The following is a 24,063-nucleotide window of genomic DNA, read 5'->3' as shown; positions in this document are numbered from 1 at the left end:
TTTTGTTGGTTCTTTTTCGATAGCTGTTCCTGCCAAAGATCGCGTCGGTCACAAAAGGTAGTAGTAACCTTGCGGTTTCTATGTTCTGTAGCGTTTGTACTAAAATACACTGGCAGATGAATAAATGAGCAGGTACAAATACACGTGACTCTGTAGCTGAGACTAAATAACGTGCAGTTTCTTCTGTGTTTTATCTTTCAAAGCACATTGTTGCTGAGCGCCTGAGCTTTTTGCTCGCATTACCGAGGAAAGGAATGGCAGTGCTTCTTCCCCCCTCATCTCTCTTTTTTTTTTTTTTTTTTTTCCCCCCTCTCCTCTTCTTCCTCGATGACAGGGTACTCAATGTTTTCCTCGGATGTCCACGTGAAAAACGAAATAAATAAATAAATGCTGATGGTGAAGACACTGACAGAATTGGGTGACATTTTCAAGGTAGAGGAGGGGCGAAGAATGTGGAAATTCCTGGTACATTAGTGGTGCTCTGTTAACAAAACTGACGTATACGCCACTTGCTGTTCCTAGTTTTTTGGTTTGGTTTTCCTTTCAGTAGTCTCCCCGAAGGCTTTTGCGGACACACGGTGTATCTTTTCTGTTCTTCCAGTATTCGTTTGTCAGGAAAGACGACCATGCAATCCGAGGGCTGTGGACAACCATCTACCAGGTGGTTGTTGCAGCCTCCATCGGTCATGTTATTTGTGCTTTTAGCTTGCCCTCTCCTATATCTTGAGTTGAATTTCTTTTTTTTTTTTTTTTTTTTGGCAACGCTATGTTTGCAGTGATAGCATTGCTGCCGAGGTATTTTTGACTAAAAATGATCTTAACTGTAGTAGTGAATTCACAGAGTGTGGCTTTGTGTAACGACTCCCGCGATCACAACTTTTTTTTTTTTTTTTTCCTTTGTCACAGATAGGAGGAAAGCTCTTTCCGGAGAGATGGAAAGAAAGTTGTTTCAGAATACGTTCAGAATGTCTGAAGTTGTTTTGGAATTTTTTTTTGTTTTGTTTTGTTTTTTTAGTAGTTAACGGTAGTACAGCCCACAGAGCAATTTCTTTGTGCGTGAGAACTCGCGGGTTAACTGAAAGTTACTTGTTTTATTATAAAACTAGGATTTGAAGCCACGGGCATTCAGAAATGCATATGATATGTCTTGTCACAATCTTCTAGATCAGCTAACCGGAATGAGAACCAATCTTCTGAAAACACACAGGGATATCGTGGGGCAGGATGAAGGTAAATGGACACAATTATTTATTAATATTCTGGTACAGCTATTTAATTCACCTAAGTAGTGTTTCTGTCCTCGGTGTGGGAGAGGAAGTAGACTTTGCATCGTTTCTTGGGTCAGTCGTCCTTCCCTAGATTCCGAAGGAAAAGAATGAAATTTCTGCCTTCTGTCACAAAACATGTTGTGCGTGCTTGGAATTTGAAAATTCAGTTTCATGGGTGAGCTTTCCTGTGCAACAGGATGCAGTAGATGTTCTTATAGTGATGGTGAAAGGAAAGAGGGGCTTTATTTGCCTTTTGCTTTTCCTTTGTTTTGTAGAGGGAGGAAATAGTGATTTCTAGATCTTAAATGCTAACACTGGAAATGGAAGCATGCGAGGCTTGTATTTCCTTAGTCTTAAGGTAGACTAAATTTAGATACCTTGTTCTGCTGCAGACTGCCTTCACGGCGTTCCTGTTGCTCAAAGGGGAAATCATCAGGAGTAGTTGAAAATGATGCCTTCACCCCTTCGGGAGATTGATCCAGATCAACCAAAAAGGCTTCTTCATACACTTGGCAGTCTGTTCAAACAGGATGAGAAGGTAGGAGAAGTCTTGCTATCTGCTGTATCATTATTTGAAAAGTAACTGAATTGTAACACGGAGGCAAATACTCTGGTAGTGAATTGACGAAGCAATTGTTTTTTACTTATATTAAAAAAAAAAAAAAAAAAGTCTTTTCAGGGTACGATGATAGATGAAGCAGATAAATTTGTTGCTGGGCCTCAGAATAAGATCAAGCGTCCTGGAGAGCCCAATACTCCAGCATCACTAAAGAGAGAAGGCGTAGCACGTCGCCGCTATTGCGACGGCCACAGTCACTGTTGTGACAAACCATGTTGGTGGGAAAGGGCCACCCTGTGCTGCTGGATCTCCGTCACCATATCTGAACCTCAAAGGCATGCCAACAAATAAAGGTGTGTTGGAGTTGTTGTAGTACAGGAACTTGTGTGGTCATAAATGGACATAGTGTGCAGGAAAAAAAAAAAAAGGTCTCCGTGCTTTCCGTGTTAATTCAAAAGGACACGTAAGTTTTAGAGTTAATTGGGACTGAATTTCTTTGGTCGGCTTAGACAAACAGGCTGTTGCTATAGGTAACGAAGTCCTGAATGAGCAATAATTTGGAACTGTTTCTAAAAAGTGCTGAAACCTTTCACCACGATGGTTTGGCGGTAGCAAGGATTTCATTTCAGCTTTTAATTCTCATTTGTGTATTCTATAGTGGGGAAGGGAGAAGTGGGGAAGGAAAGTGTGTAAAAAAAAAAAAAAAAAATTTAAATTTCTCACAAATAGTAATTTACCCACCTGTTGCAGCAGAGTCGAAAGAAAAATTTGCTGGAACTGGGGGAAGGAGGGGAAACTTTAGTTTGCTTTAGTCACTGAAATGGGAATACAGCAAATAACTTCACGACAGTCATATGAGACGGTAGCAGCCCAAAAGGAGGTATTCCTGTGGTTGCGTCAAAGGGTGAATAAAACTACTGAAGTGATCTGACAGTGCTGAGTAACTCTCTCCACAGTACTTTCAACAAGAAGGGATGCAGAATAATGTCCTTCTGTGTTTTTTGATCCTGCAGTTATATGCACTACTAAGCTCCTTCTTAATTTTCAGACACTGGTATCAGTACTGTCCAAGATGGTAATGGAGAGAAGAAAGCAGAAAACTGTCAGTTGCTGGAAGAGCAAATTGATGGCTTGTCTGTGCAAATGGCTTCTTCGGTTCCAGCTGTTAAGGGAGAGGATGAAATGTCACCTGGTGACTTAGACTCTCTACATGATGAGTTCAATTGCTTAAATGATGCAAAGATGGCTTGGATCGTAAACCTGGTACCAATGCACTTGTTCGAGGGCCTCTAAATTACAGCGTGGCTGGAGATGACCAAAAACGAGTGATGGAGTCTACTTCTGAATCTGTGCCAAATTGATTTAAAATAACACCTACAATGTTGGAGGGAAGCGATGCTGGTATTAAAATCAGAGTGGTGAAAGAGGTTTGCAAACGTGGAAGAAGTAAGTTCTTTATTAGTGTATTAAAAATAGGCTAGGGGTACAGAAGACTTTTTCTTGAAATGAGGATCTATTTTGAAAATAAAACCTCAGATTTGGAATGATTTTTGATTACTCGTGTACAAGTAGTGGAAGAACAAGAAAGTAAGTACATGTATTCACAGTCCAACTTTATATCCTCACCGTCCTTACTGCAGCACTCTTAAGCAGGCTTAGTCACAGCACCATTCGTGTTTTCATAGTTGCTTCAGAGAAGAAAACACAGAAACCAATGAAAAAATACTGTTGTTTCACATCTAAGGTGTCCGGTTCATTCTTTTGCGCTACTTTTTTTTTTTTTTTGTTAAACTTTATACGAGACAATCGTGCTCATGCTCCACATAGATCGGTCATCTTGTAAAGAGTAGTTATCTTAAACCTCTGCTTTCAAAAATGACAGCTCTAGGTTGAAACATGGCTCGGTATCCCTTTGTTTCTATTAACTGCTGATCATGGCAGCGTGTTCGTGGAGATACAAGGCTTCTCTGCTGATTAAACCTAGTCTGCATTTTCCAAGGGCAGGTGTTTCTAGATACTGCTCTTTTAAGAGAAGAAAATTCAGCGTTACATTTGAATATCAGCTAATCGATATCACTTCAAATTATTGGTATGCTGGCTTTTTTTTCTTACGTGCATTACTGTATGCAGAAATGGGAAACTCTAGGCTTTGTTGTTTTTCCTTTGGCTGTTGAGATTTACTGAAAATGCATTTACAAGATCTGTTTCTAATATCTGTTTGGATCTCTTGTTTAAGATCGTGAAAAAAATCTTCTCTCTTCTTGAGGAGGTACGTACAAGGACGGATGGAAACTCAGAAGTATTTCATTGAATTTGCTATAAGGGAAGGAGCAAGGTTTGTATAGATACGAATGATTCGGAGTTAAACGCTAACGTTGTTCATGATAGCAAATCTCAGTCTTTTCCAAAACAAGTGTTTTGTTTTGACATACTTAAATTATTACAGTTTCAGCGGTCAAACTGCCGTTGTATTTTCTGAAGTAAATGGTCGTTACCTAGAGCTGAAGTGTGAAATAGAAAGATACGGGTGGTTATGGAAGAAAGACCCAGAATTTGCGTGGGTTGGGGAAAGATGGCTGTATCAAATTAAATTTGCCATTCTGATGTCAGAAATGAGGGAAGCTCTTCCATGCTGGAAACAGAGAGCCTCCGCTAATACTGTTTGTCGTGGCCAAATAATACTGAGTTATTTAACTGCTGTTTTTGGAAGAAGAAATGAAATTACTTCCCTAGGTTTAAAAATCGTGTCTTAATACAGCACTTAGAGAGAACGCTAGAGGAGCTAGAGTTCAACAGCCTACCCAACAGAGTTAATCAGGTGAACGGTAGATAATAGTGTACCAGCCAGAGGAATACGGACCGGGAATGAGTTTGCTGTGCCGCAGAAGAGTGGAAGAGGACGTAGCTGTTGCCCTCGCCATCCTGGCGGTCAAGTGATCTTACTGTCAGAGTCCGAGAAGAAGCAGCAGAGCTTTAACTTTACGAACCTCTATCGGCAGAAGCTGGGCTGTAACCTTAAGGACGTGCTACGAAAGGTGTGGCTTTTTTCCTGTGGAGGGTGCTCTTTGCTCAACAGGCTGAAAAAAATAACCATTGCTGCCCCTCCTGCAGGTGGTGAGAATTTACTCACTTGAATACTGTCATTAGCCGTTTTACGTGCAATAGGCAGTGGATCGCACTAAAATGGGGCACTGTCAAATGCACACAGTGTCTGCATTGTGGAGAGATCCCATCTGTTGTGTCCCCCCCCCCCCCCCCCCCCCCCCCCCCCCCCCAATAAAAAACCAACCAACCAACCAAAACTCCCAGAAACACCTGCACTGGTAATACTGCATGTTGCCAGCACAGAGACGAGGGCCTTGTTCCCGAGAACTGCTAGCCATGCCTTTAAACTTGAGATTCAGCATAGATCGAGAGTAAAGAAACTGCTGTTGTGTTAATGAAAGCTAAAGACAGCCCTGTGACTGTTACCACTTGGTGGTTACTAAACAATCTACCTCAGACTCTCTTCTGTTTTTATCTGCAGACATTATGAAAGCGCACCTGAGGCTTCCCAGGTCCCTGACTTCAGTTCTCTTTCATCCCGTGAGGAGGACGGGGATTCTTCAGGTGGCCTTGCCTTGGCACACGCTGTGCTTTGGAAGCACTAAAAAGAAATGCTTTTAAAAGTGTGCATTTATTTTAATGTTCATACAAAAGAGATTGGTTTTGAACAGTGTTGTTACCGGATCACTAATTTGATATTTTAACTGTATGCATTTTTTTGAACATAGGTGTGTGTGTGTGTGTGTGTGTGTGTATATATATATATATAAAAAAAAAAAAAACGTTTTATTAATTCTCGTTAAGTGCCGATCTGAGGAGTCTGTAATGGGCAGCGCTGAATTCCTCAAATTGTCTGTCACCAACAGACCGCTAATATTTTTTGTGAAACCAGTCTGCATATCCTGAAACCCCACTTCTGGTAATAGCTGCGGAATGTGTTTGTTACTTACCTCCCGGTAGCACGTACCCTGGAGCACCTGCCTCATCAGTCAGCTCAGCCTGTACAGGGTGTACATTTTTGCTCCAAGGCTAAAGTGTTAAAGACACCAAGTTCCAGCTTACCAAATCCTTGGTTACCCGAGTTAATATCCTCCCTTCCGTTCCTCTTACTCTTTTGTTCAAAGGTAATGTTGTGAATCACAGAAAATGCAACGAAGACTGGAGCACCTGCACGTAATTAATATTTTCCTTTTAAACGGTAATATGCCAGTAGTAAGTGGCTCTTCAGATAATTTTATTTTCGGTTGTTCTCATTTAAAAACAGTCTCCTGCTCCTTTAACAGCTTTCTTTTAAAAGACAGGTTGAAGTTGTGCTGGCGTTAAGAAGCTCTTCACAAGGTACTGGGGCTGTCCTGAGGATTCCACTTGACCAGCCAGCAGAAGAGGCAGGGAAACATACTTACATTGATGGCCTGAACTTCTCTTCCTATTACTCTTTTTAGTACTAGCCAGCGTGTGTGAGACATCTTTTCCTTCTCCTGTGAAGCAGTGGGCTGGTCTTTCTGGAAGAGGTTGTTTGACCATTGGAATTACACCAGTGAGATTCAAGAAGGAAATAAAATCCAAAAGCAGCAGCGTATCTTTATTACTACGTTAAGTGAGAAAGTGACACTTGGAACGAACTCGTTATAAACAATTCTGAACTCTTTTCTTAGCGGGAACGTACTTGAAAAAAAAAACAAACGAACCACAGGAGTACCTTGGAATACATAGGGCGATTCATCCCTTCAGGATCATTACACGGCAGCTGTATGTCACCACAATACACCTCTTTTGCTTAATGGTGGACTTCTCAGAGGGAATTTACTTGGGTCAGGTATACTGTGTGTATGTGGTTTTATGCACGTAGAACTGCCTGTACTACACTATCTTTTAAATAGGTGGTGGTAAGAGGAGACAGCTTTCTTCTAGTAGATTCTTCCTTAAGTTTCTTTAGTGATTCCGGGGGCGCTCACTTGACCGTGATGTGCCTGACCTGGTTAGCATCTAAACCTCCTCCTCTGATGTGGTACAGCTGTCTGCTAAATTAGTTACAGAAAGATGGTGACTTTAACTCAGACAGTTCTCTCTTACATCTCTATTGTTTTATCTGGATAATTTGAATTTGGATTAGAGCAGCGGAGGGAAAAGATGCCTTACACTGAAACGGACGCGAGTCTGTGAGAAGAAAGCCAGGCGTCCTTGGAGACTGTGCCAATGAAAAGGGGAAGAAAAATGAGTGGAATAAATCTGAGTGCACATAGTCCTGCATCCCGAAGGGAGCACAGAAGGAAGGTTGCTTGCTTAGAAGAGCAGTGGATGCTTCGTGCCCGCCTTAAAGAGAATATTAACAGAGAGAATTCTTTGTAAGACAAGCTGCCCCGCGGGGTGTGGGTAGCAAATACGTTGGAAAAAATACAGCCACAAGCTCCGAATGGCACAGTAGGCGAGCTGTGATCCGCCCGACAAGGCCTCCCGCGGGCGCCCTCTGCCGCCACCTGCTGGTGGAAAACGAGTACTGCAGGCGGCCGAGGGGCGCGCATGCGCGGTGGGGGTCCGGTGGCGCCCCCTGCCGCCACCTGCTGGTGGTGAAGGGGTACTGCAGGCAGCCGGGGGGCGCCCTCTGCCGCCACCTGCTGGTGGGAAGCGAGTACTGCAGGCTGCCGGGCGCCACGAATGCCGCATGACGCCCGTGGGCACCCTCTGCCGCCATCTGCTGGTGGAAAACGAGTACTGCAGGCGGCCGGGGGGCGCGCAACGCGCGGTGATGCCCGCGGGCGCCCTCTGCCGCCACCTGCTGGTGGGAAGCAAGTACTGCAGGCGGCCGGGGGACGCGCATGCGCCGTGGGGTCCGGTGGCGCCCTCTGCCGCCACCTGCTGGTGCAAAACGAATACTGCAGGCGGCCGGGGGACGCGCATGCGCGTTGGCACCCGCGGGCGCCCTCTGCCGCCACCTGCTGGTGGGAAGCGAGTACTGCAGGCGGCCGGGGGGCGCGCATGCGCGGTGACGCCCGCGTGCGCCCTCTACCGCCACCTGCTGGTGGGAAGCGAGTACTGCAGGCGGCCGGGGGGCGCGCATGCGCGGTGACGCCCGCGGGCGCCCTCTGCCGCCACCTGCTGGTTTTAATCGGGTACTGCAGGCGGCCGGGGGGCGCGCATGCGCGGTGACGCCCGCGGACGCCCTCTGCCGCCACCTGCTGGTTTTAATCGGGTACTGCAGGCGGCCGAGGGGCGCGCATGCGCGGTGACGCCCGCGGGCGCCCTCTGCCGCCACCTGCTGGTTTTAATCGGGTACTGCAGGCGGCCGGGGGGCGCGCATGCGCGGTGGGGCCCCGGGGGCGCCCTCTGCCGCCACCTGCTGGTTTTAATCGGGTATTGCAGGCGTCCGGGGGGCGCGCATGCGCGGTGACGCCCGCGGGCGCCCTCTGCCGCCACCTGCTGGTGGAGAACTAGTACTGCAGGCGGCCGAGGGGGGCGCATGCGCGGTGAGGCCCGGGGGCGCCCTCTGCCGCCTCCTGCTGGTGGAAAACGAGTACTGCAGGCGGCCGAGGGGGGCGCATGCGCGGTGGGGCCCGGGGGCGCCCTCTGCCGCCTCCTGCTGGTGGAAAACGAGTACTGCAGGCGGCCGTGGGGCCGTGCATGCGCGTTGCTTATTACGTCGTTGTTTTTTTTGCTGTGTAATTTCCTACGCTCCTAGATTTTTCTTCATATGTAAATCACACAGAATCACAGATCTTCTAGGTTGGAAGAGACCTCAAGATCATTGAGTCCAACCTCTGACCTAACACTAACGTTTGAGCTAATTCCCGTGGAAAATATTTCATTTACTTTCTTGGTTGTATTGTCCTTTCTATGTTCAAAGCTGAGGCATAAATACGGTAAATTTTGCTTCTAGAAACACCCCAGTTCTTTTGTCTGCACTCTGCATGCTGTAAACTAGGGATAGGCACAAAAAAAAACAAATAAATAAATAAATAAAAGAACACAGCTGCTGCTGCTCCTGCTCTCTTTCTTGTGGTTTGCCCCCTCCTCTTTCCCAGGTGATTGGGTTTGGGTGCTGGGCGGGGCCAAATGGTATAGGAGCCCCAGGCACGGCATCAGAGAGCTCCTTCTGCCCGGGCTGCTCTTTGGGGTCAGTGCTTTGTTGATGCTTCTGTTAGCTACATGCAGGGTTCTTTTGGTGGGTCAGGGTCTGGTACGATCTTTTAGAGGAAACCGATCTAGTAGTATGTGCATTTATTGCTTGAAGCTCTTTGGAGGTGATTAATTGTTATAGCACATTTATGGATAGGATGTCAATGTTATTTTGTGCGTTTGCTTTGTTGTTCTAGGTCCCTCGTGATTTTTGCAGGGTTACAGGGCAGATGCCACCAGATCTACCCCTTTTGTTGTTTTTGTTTTGTTTGATTTTTTTTTCTTCTTGATTTTTCTTTTTCTTTTTTGGAAGGGGGTTTGGGATTTGAGCATCTCAATTTTGCGGGTTTGGGATTTGAGCGTCTTAATTTATTGGGTTAGGGGTTTTAGGCATAGGACTTCAGGGGTTTAGTGTGGTAAATAGTTTGGGTTAGGTCCGTAGGGGTTTCGAGGATGTTTAGGGATAGGGCTTGAGGCTTTTTTGTGTAAGGGCGGGAAGGGCTAGGGTTACAGTGAGTGCTGTTAAATGTAGTTCTCGAAAACTCGGCCTCTGATTGGCCGTGCTGGCTGTCCAGGGAATTCTGGTAGGTGTAGTTTTCCGGCACCAGGCTTCCGGTAGGCCGTGTTGACTGCCCGGAGCATGCCGGGAGATGTAGTTCTGGGACTCCGAACTTCCGGGAGGCCATGTTGGGTGCCCGGAGCATGCCGGGCAATGTAGTTCTGGGCCTCCGGACCTCCGGGAGGCCATGTTGAGCGCCCAGAGCATGCCTGGAAATGAAGTTCTCGGGAACCAGGGTTGGGCTTAGGGACTAGGGCTGGGGCTAGGGTTAGAGTTTAGGGTGAGGGTTGGGGTTAGGGTTAGGGCTAGTGAATGCTGGTTCTCTGTGTTTGCAGATGACGGTGAGCGTGTTTAAACTAATTCCAGTTGAAGAAGTTTCAGTTACTTGCTTGGTGCCGTTATCAGTTCAACATTAAAAGCTGCAGCAAAAGCAAAAGGGGATTTTTGCTTCTAGAAACACCACAGGTCTCTTGTCTGCTCTCTGAATGTTTTTGAGATAAAACAGATTTTAAAAAACAAAGGAAAGGAAAGGAAAGGAAAACAAAACAAAACACAGCTGCTCCTTTTGCTCTCTTCCTACTTTCATGTGCTTTGCCCCTCCCCTTTCCCAGGTGATTGGGTTTGGGTGCTGGGCGGGGCTAAATGCTATATGAGCCCCAGGCATGCCATCAGAGAGCTCCTTCTGCCTGGGCTGCTCTTTGGGGACAGTGCTTTGTTTTTCCTTCTGTCCGTTGCAGGGTTGTTTAGGCAGGCTGGAGTCTATGGATTTCTGGATTTTAAGTGCTTGGAATTCACTTAGTAGAGGGATGTTTAGTAGGGGCTGCTGGCTCAGTTTGGGGCGCGGTTGTCACTGCAGTTATTTTCCTACAGCCAATAGAGTAAAATTCCAGTTTGCCTTTTAGAGGTGCTATAAGTGGGTAAAGAGAACAGATGGAAGCGTGTGCCACGTGGGGTAGGCAAGCGGCTGAGGTACAGGAGGGGATGAGAGCATGTGATTTTTTTTCTGGGGATGAAATGGACTCAATTTTGTTGGTGTATAATCTGTTCTGCTCCTAGATTTTTCTTTCAATGTGAAGAAAAGTTTGAGCTAATTCCAGGTAAGAAAGTTCCAGTTACTTGCTGGGTCGTATTGTCCTTTTAATATTCAAAGCTACAGCAAAAGCGTGGGGATTGTTGCTTCTAGAAACACCCCAGTTTTCTTGTCTGCACTCTGCATGCCGTTGAGCTAAAGCAGACTAAAAAATAAATAAATACAGGAAACACACACACAAAAACCAACAATAACAAAAACAACAACAACAAAAAAAACACACCATTGGGTGATGTGTTGTGAACGCAACGATCATTTAATCCCTTTGTTTTCCCAGGTGGTGTGGATGATACTGGTTGCACTGTTGGAGCTTGGATTTGGAGAGGAACAGGTGAGCATAGTTGTATGTTGCATCAGCAGTAGTCAGTGTTGTGGAGAAGGTGGGCATCATGACCGGCATGCTAGTGAATGCTGGTACTCTGTTTTTGCAGCTGATGATGAGCCTGGCAATTGACTAAGATGACGACCAGTGCCTGTGTATTTCTTGAGGCGGAGGGAATTTACCATGCAGCAACCTGAGAGCTAAGTTGGGGGGCACCTGGTATTTGCATATCTGGGGTGGCTAATGGGAGCTGGGAGCCAGAGCAGCGTGGAGCCAGCTGGCTGAAAATACTTGGTGCCGCTGCGAGGGTGGTTCAGGCTGGGTCACGTTCAGGCTGCTTGTGGCTGGGTCACCAGGCTAATAGAAGCAGCGGGATTATTTTGTAGCGTGAGTGCGTGCGCCAGGCAGGACAGTTTCCTTCTGTTCGTCTGTCCTGTAGTGTTGCTTCTGCAATGTCTGTTCTGTGCTTCTCGGGTCTTGATATCCTTCTAGCTTTTTACACTGGACAGACCAGACAGGCGACTTGGTAGCGGTGCTGAAGGGCCTCAGTGCTTGTTTTGTCATCGTGGCTCTGATCCGAGCACTTCTTGTCTTGCAGTCGCTGCTTGAAGTGCAGTTCTGTTTCAGGTCTCGTGCATCATATTCGGTTTGAGATCGCATCTGTTTCCATCCTCGCTCTTGTGGAAGTCATCTGGGCCGCATCAGGAGCTCTTGCTTGGGAATTGATTTCCTAAGCGTCGTCTTATGTGATTAAGGAGGTATTGGGGAGGCAAGGACAGTCCCCAGACAAGGACTGTATATCTCGAAACAAGACACCGGAACTCACGATAAGGAAGCGGCAGACGGACAGAGAAACAAATGTAAGGACTATAAATCTCAAAACTGGACGTTGGAATTCATTATAAAGACACAACAAAGGGAAGAATTAGCAACAGCCAGCTCTTGCGATTAAGAAACATGCCAACTCAGCGGATTCCTGACCAAAGGTGAAAAGTACAATGTGAGGAAGACTCGGGGTCTTCCTCCCAAAGACCCCTGCCCACGTCCCAAAGGCCCCTGCCCACAGTTCTTGGGAGGCTCTACTCAGGCGCAAGGTGCCAAAAGGCTAATTAGCATGAGAAGCGAGGGAAGGCGGGGGTAGGCAATGAATATGTATAGGCGCCGGTAGAATATTGATAGATTGATTGTATAAATTCAAGACTGCTTTCTGCTTTGGGTATGCACGATAGGTGGAGAGATCCCCCCGTGCATCCAGCGCTGCAATAAAGAATATACCGCTTAAAGGAATTTCGGCTTCGATCTTTGAATCATATGGGTTTTTCAGTCCCCATCCTTCTGGTCTCTTGTCTTGAAGGAAGGCTTTTTAGGCCTCCATCACCACAGTTCTGGCAGTGTCTTCCAGTCGCGTGTCGTGACATTTGAGTCTCTCCTTGGGTCTGGTGCAGAGCACCTGTTGTGACTTGCTGTTGCCATAGGGCTTCCCTCCGGGGGTCACTTTTTCTTGCGCCTTGTGTTGTGTGTTTTGTTTGTAGTGTTTGTGGCGTGGCTGTGTGTGTATGTGTTTGGTCTGGAGCTGTCCTGCCTGGCAGTTAGTGATGACAGCTAACGTGGCAGTGCATGGGTGTGCTAATACATTGTCCGGACTGTGTTGGCGAAGACATCTGGTCTGCCTCTGGGCACGTACTGAAGGGCAGCAGGCACAGTCATCTCTGTGGTGTTTGTCAGATGTGCGTGTGGGGGGGAAGAGTTGAGCTGCTTGTGAGCAGCTGCTCGCATAGTGCTTGAACGGTGTGCTTGAGGAGGAGGTCTGTGGAATCTTGAAAGCTTACAGATAAGGGGTTTTTGAAACTTTTATTTTTATTTCTCTCCTGTCCCCAGTAGAGCGTAAACCTTTGGAGGAACCTGTCACAGGAAAGAGCTCCTTCCGGAACTGTTCAGCGCTCCGTAGGCAGCTCGGTGACTGGCTTGGTCTACTTCTGAGGTGTGCTGAGGTATGGGGGCTGCTGTTTTGAAATGATAATATTGTAAGCGGGGTCCCTTTGTGTTGTTGAGGGATGGGTGCTAATGCTGGCAGCTGAATGATTATCTTGTGACCGTTTTCATTTGTTAAAGCTGAAACACAGTGTACAACGCGGGACTTGACCGGAGCTGCTTTTGGCAAGGTGAGCGATGAACAGATGTAGCAGGTACTTTAGGGGTGCAGTTGTCACTGCAGTTACTTAACTGCACAAAGTACAGTAAAAATCCTGTTGATATTTCAGGGGTGTTGTAGCTGGCCTAAGAGAGCAGATGGAAGCATCTGCCTCGAGGGCAGGTGAGGGAGCAGAGGTTAGGGAGCAGATGAGAGTAACTGTCCCAGCTGTGCTGTGGCTTTGGATGCTGCTTCAGCCTATGCTTTTCTTTTTGTTTCACAGGTGTGTCGCACAGGCTCAGAGGGGCCAAGCTGCACTCTGAAGAGCAGCACGGGAAGGGCGGGCTGTTTGTGAGCTGGATTGGAGCAGAACTGCCAAGTAGCACGAGGTGACTGCGAAGGGTCTTGCTTTGCAGGTGCCATGGCAGGCTCTCCACAGAAGCGGTTGAGGATTTGAGAGGAGGTTGCAGATCATCGAGGAGCGACACGTGCAGGGACGGCTTGAAAACGGTATGGCTGCTTTCTCTTCTGTTTATCAGGTGTCCCAGGCGACGTGGGCTGTGATGTTAGCCTTTAGGATCGGAACAAAGCAGGTGCTGATGGCGGTCTTCTTCGGTAGGCAAAGAGGTGCCCGAAGCCCCCTCCTGTGCAGCCTGAGCACGCCTCGCTGAGGATGAAGCTTGCTTTCCAGCAGTTCTGGAAACTGTGTTGAGGCTGAAATGCTGCGTCTGTGTTCGGGTTGGGGTTGCACCTTGGTGAGTGTAGGGATGGGTTTTAAGTGGGTGCAGCGGAGGGCCCGGCCCCAGTGTCCTGTAGTGTGTTTTGACCCATCAGCATAGCCTTTTGGTTCTCAGATAGCCTGCTGAAGGAAGTGATTTTTGCTGCGAGTGGAACGGAATTGATTTTGTTGGCGTATAATCTGTTCTGCTCCTAGATTTTTCTTTCTGCGTAAATAAAAGTTTGAGCTAATTCGAGCTGAAAAAGCTTCAGTTACTTGCTTGGTTGTGTTGTCCTTTCAATATTCAAAGCTGCAGCGAAAGCATGGGGATTGTTGCTTCTAGAAACACCCCAGTTCTCCTGTCTGCCCTCTGCATGCTGTTGAGCTAAGCCTTATAAATAAGTAAATAAACCACAGCTGCTGCTCCTCCTCTTTCTACTTTCATGTGCTTTGCCCCTCCCCTTTCCCAGGTGATTGGGTTTGGGTGCTGGGTGGGACCAAAAGGTATATGAGCCCCAAGTATGCCGTCAGAGAGCTCCTTCTGCCTGGGCTGCTCTTTGGGGGTAAGTGCTTTGTTTTTCCTTCAGTCAGTTGCCGGGTTCTCTAGGCAGGCTGGAGTCTATGGATTTCTGGAATTCTAAGGGCTTGGAATTCACTTCATAGAGGGATATGTAGCAGAGGTTGCTGGCTCACTTTTTTTTTGGGATGGTGGGATACGCTCCTGTGTTTGATCTGTATTTTAATCTCTAGATGAATCAACCCACTTGTGTAACTCTCCAGAGGACTAAAACCAGCTTGATGACATGCTACAAGAGGCTTGACCGTGTTGGTGCAGTATTACCAAGAGACTGAGCGGGGTCACCTTTTTCATCTGCAAAGGGTATGTCTGCCATTACCCCTGCCGGGGCTGCTATGCATTCATGGCCTTGTGGCATTTGTGGACTTCAGTTTGTTTGTTTGTTTGTTTGTTTTATTTGTCTGGCTCTGGTCTCTGTGTTTGAGTCCTCTGCATGTGCCGCACTGTTTGCGTATCCATTGTGGATGTGACCTTCTCTCTTTGTTTCTTGTAGCTCAGGGCGTAGGCACGGAAGCTTGAACGAAGCATGAGGGTGAGTGGACAGCAGTGGGGGCCCCGAGTTGCTCGGTGGACTGTGTGAGTCTGCTTCAGCTGTCGGGCCGGCTTTGCAAGTGCCTTGCGACAGCAGAGTACGTCTCCTGCCACGTTTCTGACACGTGCCAGACGTCAGCGGTTCCAGGGTTCCAGTTCCTGAAATGCTGGAGATGCTCGGAGCACGAGAGGAGCTGGGGCGGCTTCGGGGGGCTGGGGGAGAGGGGACAGGGGAGAGGGGGGCGGCTGCGGCGGCGGGGGGGGGCAGAGAGGGCAGCAGGAGGAGGTGCCGTTGCGTGCGCGTGGCCGACGCCCCTCTGGATTGGCTGGAGTGCTCCGTCCCGAGGCATGCTGGGAGCTGTAGTTCTGCGCTGCCGGGCGGCCACGTGGGCTCCGGGCTGCGCGGCCGGGCCGGGGCCGGGCCGTGCGCGCCGGGAGGCGCAGGTTGCCGCTGGCGGCGAGCGCGGTTGCCGGCGGTGAGGCGAGCGAGAGCCTCCGGGGGTGCCTCCTCGGAGCGTCGGGCCGGGAGGGGCGGGGGGTGTTGAGGCCGGGCGCGGGTCCTCGCTGCGCTTGATCGTTGGGCTGCGCCGCGCCGCGCCTCGGAGGCTTTCCTCTCCCTGCGTCCTGACAGCCGGCTCTCTCCTTGTGCTGCGGTTCACCGGGGCAGAAGCAGCTCCCCGCCGCTAGGACCCCTGCGGGGTTTGTTGCCGAGCGAAGGTGGCGCACCGGGTAAAGCGAGGAAAGCCGCAGCTGGCGTGCTGCGGTCGCAGGGTTCTCAGGAGAGAGAGCAGCCCGTCCGTCCCGACTGCCCAGGTAAGTCGCAGCGACCTCGGGGTGGAATCAAGGCGTGCTCGTAAGCTTCCTGCAGCCCCGGCTCAAAGGCTTCATTGAATTTGCGGAAGCGCGAGCTGCTCGGCGCTGGGAAGCGCAAAGGGAAGGAAGGCACGTAGTGCCTGCCGAGTCGTAGTAGCCTCTTAGACCTAGAATGAACTGGCCTGTCAGGCTCTGTCTGTTGCTCAGTCTTTGGTACGAGAGGCTAAACTTTGTCCCGCCTCAGCTTTCGGAGTTGTCCTAGGAATAGACCGGTGCTTGCGGGGCTTTCCAGGACGCTGGTTGCGGTCAGTGAGGACAGACGTGAGAGGCAATTTCTGTCTGTCTGTCTGTCTGTCTCTTGGTTATGTCCCAAGAGTTTTGCTTGAACTGTGTGCAATAAAGGAGGCCTTGGGCCTGTACTGAGCAGCGAGAGAGAGCAAAACTCTGCGTAAGCACTGGCCGTGGCAACGTTGCTTGGGAGTTGAGCGGCTGGGGGTCTTTCCAGAGGTGGGGGGTCTTCCCAGCGGAACTCGGTACGCAGGCAGAAACGTGACCTTCGAGGTCTTTGTTTGTCTTGCGCTGCAGCTGTGGTATTTGCCCCATAACTGTATGGAGTTGCTGAATTCTAGAGGGGATGATGATAGAGACGTCCCTGGTTCAGCCTTTTTTTGCCGCAGTCCTTGCAGAAGTTGTGGAAAAATGAGTAGTATCCTTCTCTTTAAGTTCACCTTTTAAAGAGTTCTTCCTGCAGACTCCTGTCTCCGTGGTTTAGGTACGTGATTTGTGTGAAACAGAGCCAGGCTTTCCTGTTAACGAGTGCCCTGATTGAAATTCCCTGTTGTTGGAGAACAAGAACCATCAGTGGTGCTTGGCAGTTTAAAACCTCTTGGCTTACGCAAAGGCTAACTTGCCAAAGCGAATGGGAAGTAGCCTAAAGTTCAGTAAATGCGCTGAATAGAAAAGGCCGTCTTCTTGACGGGAAAAGAGCTTTGCAGAACGTGAGCTTTGTTTCCCGTAGGGCTCCCTGCTTGCCCACCTGTTCAGCGATTACTGCAGGCTTTGACTGGTCCCCTCAGGCCCAATATCGCACACGTGCTGTGCTGCAGACGGTGCCTTAGCTTCCTTGCCGTCTCGTGCTGCGTTACTTGTACCTGCGGAAAACTTACTTCAGTGTCACAGAAACCCCGTGGGAAGCGTTCCCGACTCACGCCGGTAGGACCATCCCGTCGCGGCTGGTAAAATCCAGGAGCAGGACGATGCTTGGAAGAACGTCACCTATGGAGGAGAAGACAACAGTCTCCTTCCTGTTAGGCAACAGGTTTCCAAGACTGGTTTCCCCACCCCCCTGTGCGTTTTGAAGGAGGCAGTCCCTAAGCTGATGCAATCCAACTATCCAACTGCATCTAAGATGCTGGTTGTTACTTCCATAAGCTATAAAGGAACTTAATGTGTTCTGTGTTTTTAGGTCGAGGCTCGTGTGCGTGAGTTTGGCTTGTCGCGATGGCCGGTGTAGATGATCGCTCACGTGCCCCAAAGCTCCTTGTGCTGATGCTGGATCTGCCCCACGGTAAAGGACCGCATGCTGTGTGTTCAGCTTTTCTTCCTTACCGTGTCGTCCGTATGTATGTATGTATTTACTTCTCTGAAGGAAAGGGTGGATTTTTCGTGGGTCCCTCTGTGCGCGTCTCGAACCAGGCTGCAGTAAATACGCGTAAGCGAGTAGGCTGCTGCAGCGCGTCCTGGACAGTATCAGGGTGCTACTCTGCTAGCAGTGGAGAGCTGGGTGAAGGTGCCCAGGGTAAGGGCTTGTTCTGCCTCAAGTTGAACAGAAAGTTTCAGGAGTTGAGCATCCCAGGGGATGTTTGTAGGACTGCTGTTAGACGATAAAGGTTCGGATGGCTGTCGACGAAGGGGATTTTGTTGGTTCTTTTTCGATAGCTGTTCCTGCCAAAGATCGCGTCGGTCACAAAAGGTAGTAGTAACCTTGCGGTTTCTATGTTCTGTAGCGTTTGTACTAAAATACACTGGCAGATGAATAAATGAGCAGGTACAAATACACGTGACTCTGTAGCTGAGACTAAATAACGTGCAGTTTCTTCTGTGTTTTATCTTTCAAAGCACATTGTTGCTGAGCGCCTGAGCTTTTTGCTCGCATTACCGAGGAAAGGAATGGCAGTGCTTCTTCCCCCCTCATCTCTCTTTTTTTTTTTTTTTTTTTTTTCCCCCCCCCTCTCTTCTTCCTCGATGACAGGGTACTCAATGTTTTCCTCGGATGTCCACGTGAAAAACGAAATAAATAAATAAATGCTGATGGTGAAGACACTGACAGAATTGGGTGACATTTTCAAGGTAGAGGAGGGGCGAAGAATGTGGAAATTCCTGGTACATTAGTGGTGCTCTGTTAACAAAACTGACGTATACGCCACTTGCTGTTCCTAGTTTTTTGGTTTGGTTTTCCTTTCAGTAGTCTCCCCGAAGGCTTTTGCGGACACACGGTGTATCTTTTCTGTTCTTCCAGTATTCGTTTGTCAGGAAAGACGACCATGCAATCCGAGGGCTGTGGACAACCATCTACCAGGTGGTTGTTGCAGCCTCCATCGGTCATGTTATTTGTGCTTTTAGCTCGCCCTCTCCTATATCTTGAGTTGAATTTCTTTTTTTTTTTTTTTTTTTTGGCAACGCTATGTTTGCAGTGATAGCATTGCTGCCGAGGTATTTTTGACTAAAAATGATCTTAACTGTAGTAGTGAATTCACAGAGTGTGGCTTTGTGTAACGACTCCCGCGATCACAACTTTTTTTTTTTTTTTTTTTCCTTTGTCACAGATAGGAGGAAAGCTCTTTCCGGAGAGATGGAAAGAAAGTTGTTTCAGAATACGTTCAGAATGTCTGAAGTTGTTTTGGAATTTTTTTTTGTTTTGTTTTTTTTTTTAGTAGTTAACGGTAGTACAGCCCACAGAGCAATTTCTTTGTGCGTGAGAACTCGCGGGTTAACTGAAAGTTACTTGTTTTATTATAAAACTAGGATTTGAAGCCACGGGCATTCAGAAATGCATATGATATGTCTTGTCACAATCTTCTAGATCAGCTAACCGGAATGAGAACCAATCTTCTGAAAACACACAGGGATATCGTGGGGCAGGATGAAGGTAAATGGACACAATTATTTATTAATATTCTGGTACAGCTATTTAATTCACCTAAGTAGTGTTTCTGTCCTCGGTGTGGGAGAGGAAGTAGACTTTGCATCGTTTCTTGGGTCAGTCGTCCTTCCCTAGATTCCGAAGGAAAAGAATGAAATTTCTGCCTTCTGTCACAAAACATGTTGTGCGTGCTTGGAATTTGAAAATTCAGTTTCATGGGTGAGCTTTCCTGTGCAACAGGATGCAGTAGATGTTCTTATAGTGATGGTGAAAGGAAAGAGGGGCTTTATTTGCCTTTTGCTTTTCCTTTGTTTTGTAGAGGGAGGAAATAGTGATTTCTAGATCTTAAATGCTAACACTGGAAATGGAAGCATGCGAGGCTTGTATTTCCTTAGTCTTAAGGTAGACTAAATTTAGATACCTTGTTCTGCTGCAGACTGCCTTCACGGCGTTCCTGTTGCTCAAAGGGGAAATCATCAGGAGTAGTTGAAAATGATGCCTTCACCCCTTCGGGAGATTGATCCAGATCAACCAAAAAGGCTTCTTCATACACTTGGCAGTCTGTTCAAACAGGATGAGAAGGTAGGAGAAGTCTTGCTATCTGCTGTATCATTATTTGAAAAGTAACTGAATTGTAACACGGAGGCAAATACTCTGGTAGTGAATTGACGAAGCAATTGTTTTTTACTTATATTAAAAAAAAAAAAAAAAGTCTTTTCAGGGTACGATGATAGATGAAGCAGATAAATTTGTTGCTGGGCCTCAGAATAAGATCAAGCGTCCTGGAGAGCCCAATACTCCAGCATCACTAAAGAGAGAAGGCGTAGCACGTCGCCGCTATTGCGACGGCCACAGTCACTGTTGTGACAAACCATGTTGGTGGGAAAGGGCCACCCTGTGCTGCTGGATCTCCGTCACCATATCTGAACCTCAAAGGCATGCCAACAAATAAAGGTGTGTTGGAGTTGTTGTAGTACAGGAACTTGTGTGGTCATAAATGGACATAGTGTGCAGGAAAAAAAAAAAAAAGGTCTCCGTGCTTTCCGTGTTAATTCAAAAGGACACGTAAGTTTTAGAGTTAATTGGGACTGAATTTCTTTGGTCGGCTTAGACAAACAGGCTGTTGCTATAGGTAACGAAGTCCTGAATGAGCAATAATTTGGAACTGTTTCTAAAAAGTGCTGAAACCTTTCACCACGATGGTTTGGCGGTAGCAAGGATTTCATTTCAGCTTTTAATTCTCATTTGTGTATTCTATAGTGGGGAAGGGAGAAGTGGGGAAGGAAAGTGTGTAAAAAAAAAAAAAAAAAATTTAAATTTCTCACAAATAGTAATTTACCCACCTGTTGCAGCAGAGTCGAAAGAAAAATTTGCTGGAACTGGGGGAAGGAGGGTAAACTTTAGTTTGCTTTAGTCACTGAAATGGGAATACAGCAAATAACTTCACGACAGTCATATGAGACGGTAGCAGCCCAAAAGGAGGTATTCCTGTGGTTGCGTCAAAGGGTGAATAAAACTACTGAAGTGATCTGACAGTGCTGAGTAACTCTCTCCACAGTACTTTCAACAAGAAGGGATGCAGAATAATGTCCTTCTGTGTTTTTTGATCCTGCAGTTATATGCACTACTAAGCTCCTTCTTAATTTTCAGACACTGGTATCAGTACTGTCCAAGATGGTAATGGAGAGAAGAAAGCAGAAAACTGTCAGTTGCTGGAAGAGCAAATTGATGGCTTGTCTGTGCAAATGGCTTCTTCGGTTCCAGCTGTTAAGGGAGAGGATGAAATGTCACCTGGTGACTTAGACTCTCTACATGATGAGTTCAATTGCTTAAATGATGCAAAGATGGCTTGGATCGTAAACCTGGTACCAATGCACTTGTTCGAGGGCCTCTAAATTACAGCGTGGCTGGAGATGACCAAAAACGAGTGATGGAGTCTACTTCTGAATCTGTGCCAAATTGATTTAAAATAACACCTACAATGTTGGAGGGAAGCGATGCTGGTATTAAAATCAGAGTGGTGAAAGAGGTTTGCAAACGTGGAAGAAGTAAGTTCTTTATTAGTGTATTAAAAATAGGCTAGGGGTACAGAAGACTTTTTCTTGAAATGAGGATCTATTTTGAAAATAAAACCTCAGATTTGGAATGATTTTTGATTACTCGTGTACAAGTAGTGGAAGAACAAGAAAGTAAGTACATGTATTCACAGTCCAACTTTATATCCTCACCGTCCTTACTGCAGTACTCTTAAGCAGGCTTAGTCACAGCACCATTCGTGTTTTCATAGTTGCTTCAGAGAAGAAAACACAGAAACCAATGAAAAAATACTGTTGTTTCACATCTAAGGTGTCCGGTTCATTCTTTTGCGCTACTTTTTTTTTTTTTTTTGTTAAACTTTATACGAGACAATCGTGCTCATGCTCCACATAGATCGGTCATCTTGTAAAGAGTAGTTATCTTAAACCTCTGCTTTCAAAAATGACAGCTCTAGGTTGAAACATGGCTCGGTATCCCTTTGTTTCTATTAACTGCTGATCATGGCAGCGTGTTCGTGGAGATACAAGGCTTCTCTGCTGATTAAACCTAGTCTGCATTTTCCAAGGGCAGGTGTTTCTAGATACTGCTCTTTTAAGAGAAGAAAATTCAGCGTTACATTTGAATATCAGCTAATCGATATCACTTCAAATTATTGGTATGCTGGCTTTTTTTTCTTACGTGCATTACTGTATGCAGAAATGGGAAACTCTAGGCTTTGTTGTTTTTCCTTTGGCTGTTGAGATTTACTGAAAATGCATTTACAAGATCTGTTTCTAATATCTGTTTGGATCTCTTGTTTAAGATCGTGAAAAAAATCTCTCTTCTTGAGGAGGTACGTACAAGGACGGATGGAAACTCAGAAGTATTTCATTGAATTTGCTATAAGGGAAGGAGCAAGGTTTGTATAGATACGAATGATTCGGAGTTAAACGCTAACGTTGTTCATGATAGCAAATCTCAGTCTTTTCCAAAACAAGTGTTTTGTTTTGACATACTTAAATTATTACAGTTTCAGCGGTCAAACTGCCGTTGTATTTTCTGAAGTAAATGGTCGTTACCTAGAGCTGAAGTGTGAAATAGAAAGATACGGGTGGTTATGGAAGAAAGACCCAGAATTTGCGTGGGTTGGGGAAAGATGGCTGTATCAAATTAAATTTGCCATTCTGATGTCAGAAATGAGGGAAGCTCTTCCATGCTGGAAACAGAGAGCCTCCGCTAATACTGTTTGTCGTGGCCAAATAATACTGAGTTATTTAACTGCTGTTTTTGGAAGAAGAAATGAAATTACTTCCCTAGGTTTAAAAATCGTGTCTTAATACAGCACTTAGAGAGAACGCTAGAGGAGCTAGAGTTCAACAGCCTACCCAACAGAGTTAATCAGGTGAACGGTAGATAATAGTGTACCAGCCAGAGGAATACGGACCGGGAATGAGTTTGCTGTGCCGCAGAAGAGTGGAAGAGGACGTAGCTGTTGCCCTCGCCATCCTGGCGGTCAAGTGATCTTACTGTCAGAGTCCGAGAAGAAGCAGCAGAGCTTTAACTTTACGAACCTCTATCGGCAGAAGCTGGGCTGTAACCTTAAGGACGTGCTACGAAAGGTGTGGCTTTTTTCCTGTGGAGGGTGCTCTTTGCTCAACAGGCTGAAAAAAATAACCATTGCTGCCCCTCCTGCAGGTGGTGAGAATTTACTCACTTGAATACTGTCATTAGCCGTTTTACGTGCAATAGGCAGTGGATCGCACTAAAATGGGGCACTGTCAAATGCACACAGTGTCTGCATTGTGGAGAGATCCCATCTGTTGTGTCGTCGTTCCCCCCCCCCCCCCCCCCCCCCCCCCCCCCCCCAATAAAAAACCAACCAACCAACCAAAACTCCCAGAAACACCTGCACTGGTAATACTGCATGTTGCCAGCACAGAGACGAGGGCCTTGTTCCCGAGAACTGCTAGCCATGCCTTTAAACTTGAGATTCAGCATAGATCGAGAGTAAAGAAACTGCTGTTGTGTTAATGAAAGCTAAAGACAGCCCTGTGACTGTTACCACTTGGTGGTTACTAAACAATCTACCTCAGACTCTCTTCTGTTTTTATCTGCAGACATTATGAAAGCGCACCTGAGGCTTCCCAGGTCCCTGACTTCAGTTCTCTTTCATCCCGTGAGGAGGACGGGGATTCTTCAGGTGGCCTTGCCTTGGCACACGCTGTGCTTTGGAAGCACTAAAAAGAAATGCTTTTAAAAGTGTGCATTTATTTTAATGTTCATACAAAAGAGATTGGTTTTGAACAGTGTTGTTACCGGATCACTAATTTGATATTTTAACTGTATGCATTTTTTTGAACATAGGTGTGTGTGTGTGTGTGTGTGTGTGTATATATATATATATAAAAAAAAAAAAAAACGTTTTATTAATTCTCGTTAAGTGCCGATCTGAGGAGTCTGTAATGGGCAGCGCTGAATTCCTCAAATTGTCTGTCACCAACAGACCGCTAATATTTTTTGTGAAACCAGTCTGCATATCCTGAAACCCCACTTCTGGTAATAGCTGCGGAATGTGTTTGTTACTTACCTCCCGGTAGCACGTACCCTGGAGCACCTGCCTCATCAGTCAGCTCAGCCTGTACAGGGTGTACATTTTTGCTCCAAGGCTAAAGTGTTAAAGACACCAAGTTCCAGCTTACCAAATCCTTGGTTACCCGAGTTAATATCCTCCCTTCCGTTCCTCTTACTCTTTTGTTCAAAGGTAATGTTGTGAATCACAGAAAATGCAACGAAGACTGGAGCACCTGCACGTAATTAATATTTTCCTTTTAAACGGTAATATGCCAGTAGTAAGTGGCTCTTCAGATAATTTTATTTTCGGTTGTTCTCATTTAAAAACAGTCTCCTGCTCCTTTAACAGCTTTCTTTTAAAAGACAGGTTGAAGGTGTGCTGGCGTTAAGAAGCTCTTCACAAGGTACTGGGGCTGTCCTGAGGATTCCACTTGACCAGCCAGCAGAAGAGGCAGGGAAACATACTTACATTGATGGCCTGAACTTCTCTTCCTATTACTCTTTTTAGTACTAGCCAGCGTGTGTGAGACATCTTTTCCTTCTCCTGTGAAGCAGTGGGCTGGTCTTTCTGGAAGAGGTTGTTTGACCATTGGAATTACACCAGTGAG

At 46.7% G+C, this 24,063-nt stretch overlaps 5 long non-coding RNA genes across 8 annotated transcripts; all 5 read left to right on the top strand.

Moving 5' to 3' along the window:
- The first annotated feature begins 769 nt into the window (after nt 1–769).
- On the top strand, nt 770–5,675 carry LOC311432424. 3 transcript variants are annotated; one of them, XR_014690055.1, is made up of 4 exons: nt 770–1,230; nt 1,661–1,806; nt 4,064–4,162; nt 4,586–5,675. It is a non-coding gene; the product is annotated as an uncharacterized lncRNA (long non-coding RNA). The 3 variants fall into 3 exon arrangements; XR_014690056.1 differs by lacking the exons at nt 4,064–4,162; nt 4,586–5,675 and adding an exon at nt 2,876–3,503; XR_014690057.1 differs by lacking the exons at nt 4,064–4,162; nt 4,586–5,675 and adding an exon at nt 1,939–2,050.
- Nucleotides 5,676–10,174: 4,499 nt separating this feature from the next.
- LOC311432643 lies at nt 10,175–12,243 on the top strand. Its single transcript, XR_014690203.1, has 3 exons — nt 10,175–10,641; nt 10,912–10,965; nt 11,066–12,243. It is a non-coding gene; the product is annotated as an uncharacterized lncRNA (long non-coding RNA).
- A 106-nt stretch (nt 12,244–12,349) lies between these two features.
- On the top strand, nt 12,350–14,676 carry LOC311432644. The gene is made up of 5 exons (XR_014690204.1): nt 12,350–12,947; nt 13,069–13,118; nt 13,504–13,597; nt 13,707–14,368; nt 14,556–14,676. It is a non-coding gene; the product is annotated as an uncharacterized lncRNA (long non-coding RNA).
- A 4,124-nt stretch (nt 14,677–18,800) lies between these two features.
- On the top strand, nt 18,801–21,013 carry LOC311432641. 2 transcript variants are annotated; one of them, XR_014690200.1, is made up of 3 exons: nt 18,801–18,874; nt 19,305–19,450; nt 20,519–21,013. It is a non-coding gene; the product is annotated as an uncharacterized lncRNA (long non-coding RNA). The 2 variants fall into 2 exon arrangements; XR_014690201.1 differs by lacking the exon at nt 20,519–21,013 and adding an exon at nt 19,581–19,692.
- Nucleotides 21,014–21,719: 706 nt separating this feature from the next.
- Nucleotides 21,720–23,324, top strand: LOC311432642. The gene is made up of 2 exons (XR_014690202.1): nt 21,720–21,803; nt 22,227–23,324. It is a non-coding gene; the product is annotated as an uncharacterized lncRNA (long non-coding RNA).
- The last annotated feature ends 739 nt before the right edge of the window (nt 23,325–24,063 follow it).

Source organism: Aythya ferina (genome assembly GCF_964211825.1).
Source record: "Aythya ferina genome assembly, chromosome: 2".
NCBI classification, from domain to species: domain Eukaryota; kingdom Metazoa; phylum Chordata; class Aves; order Anseriformes; family Anatidae; genus Aythya; species Aythya ferina.
The sequence above is the reverse complement of the archived record's forward strand: the minus strand, read 5'-3'. Positions and strand labels throughout refer to the sequence as shown.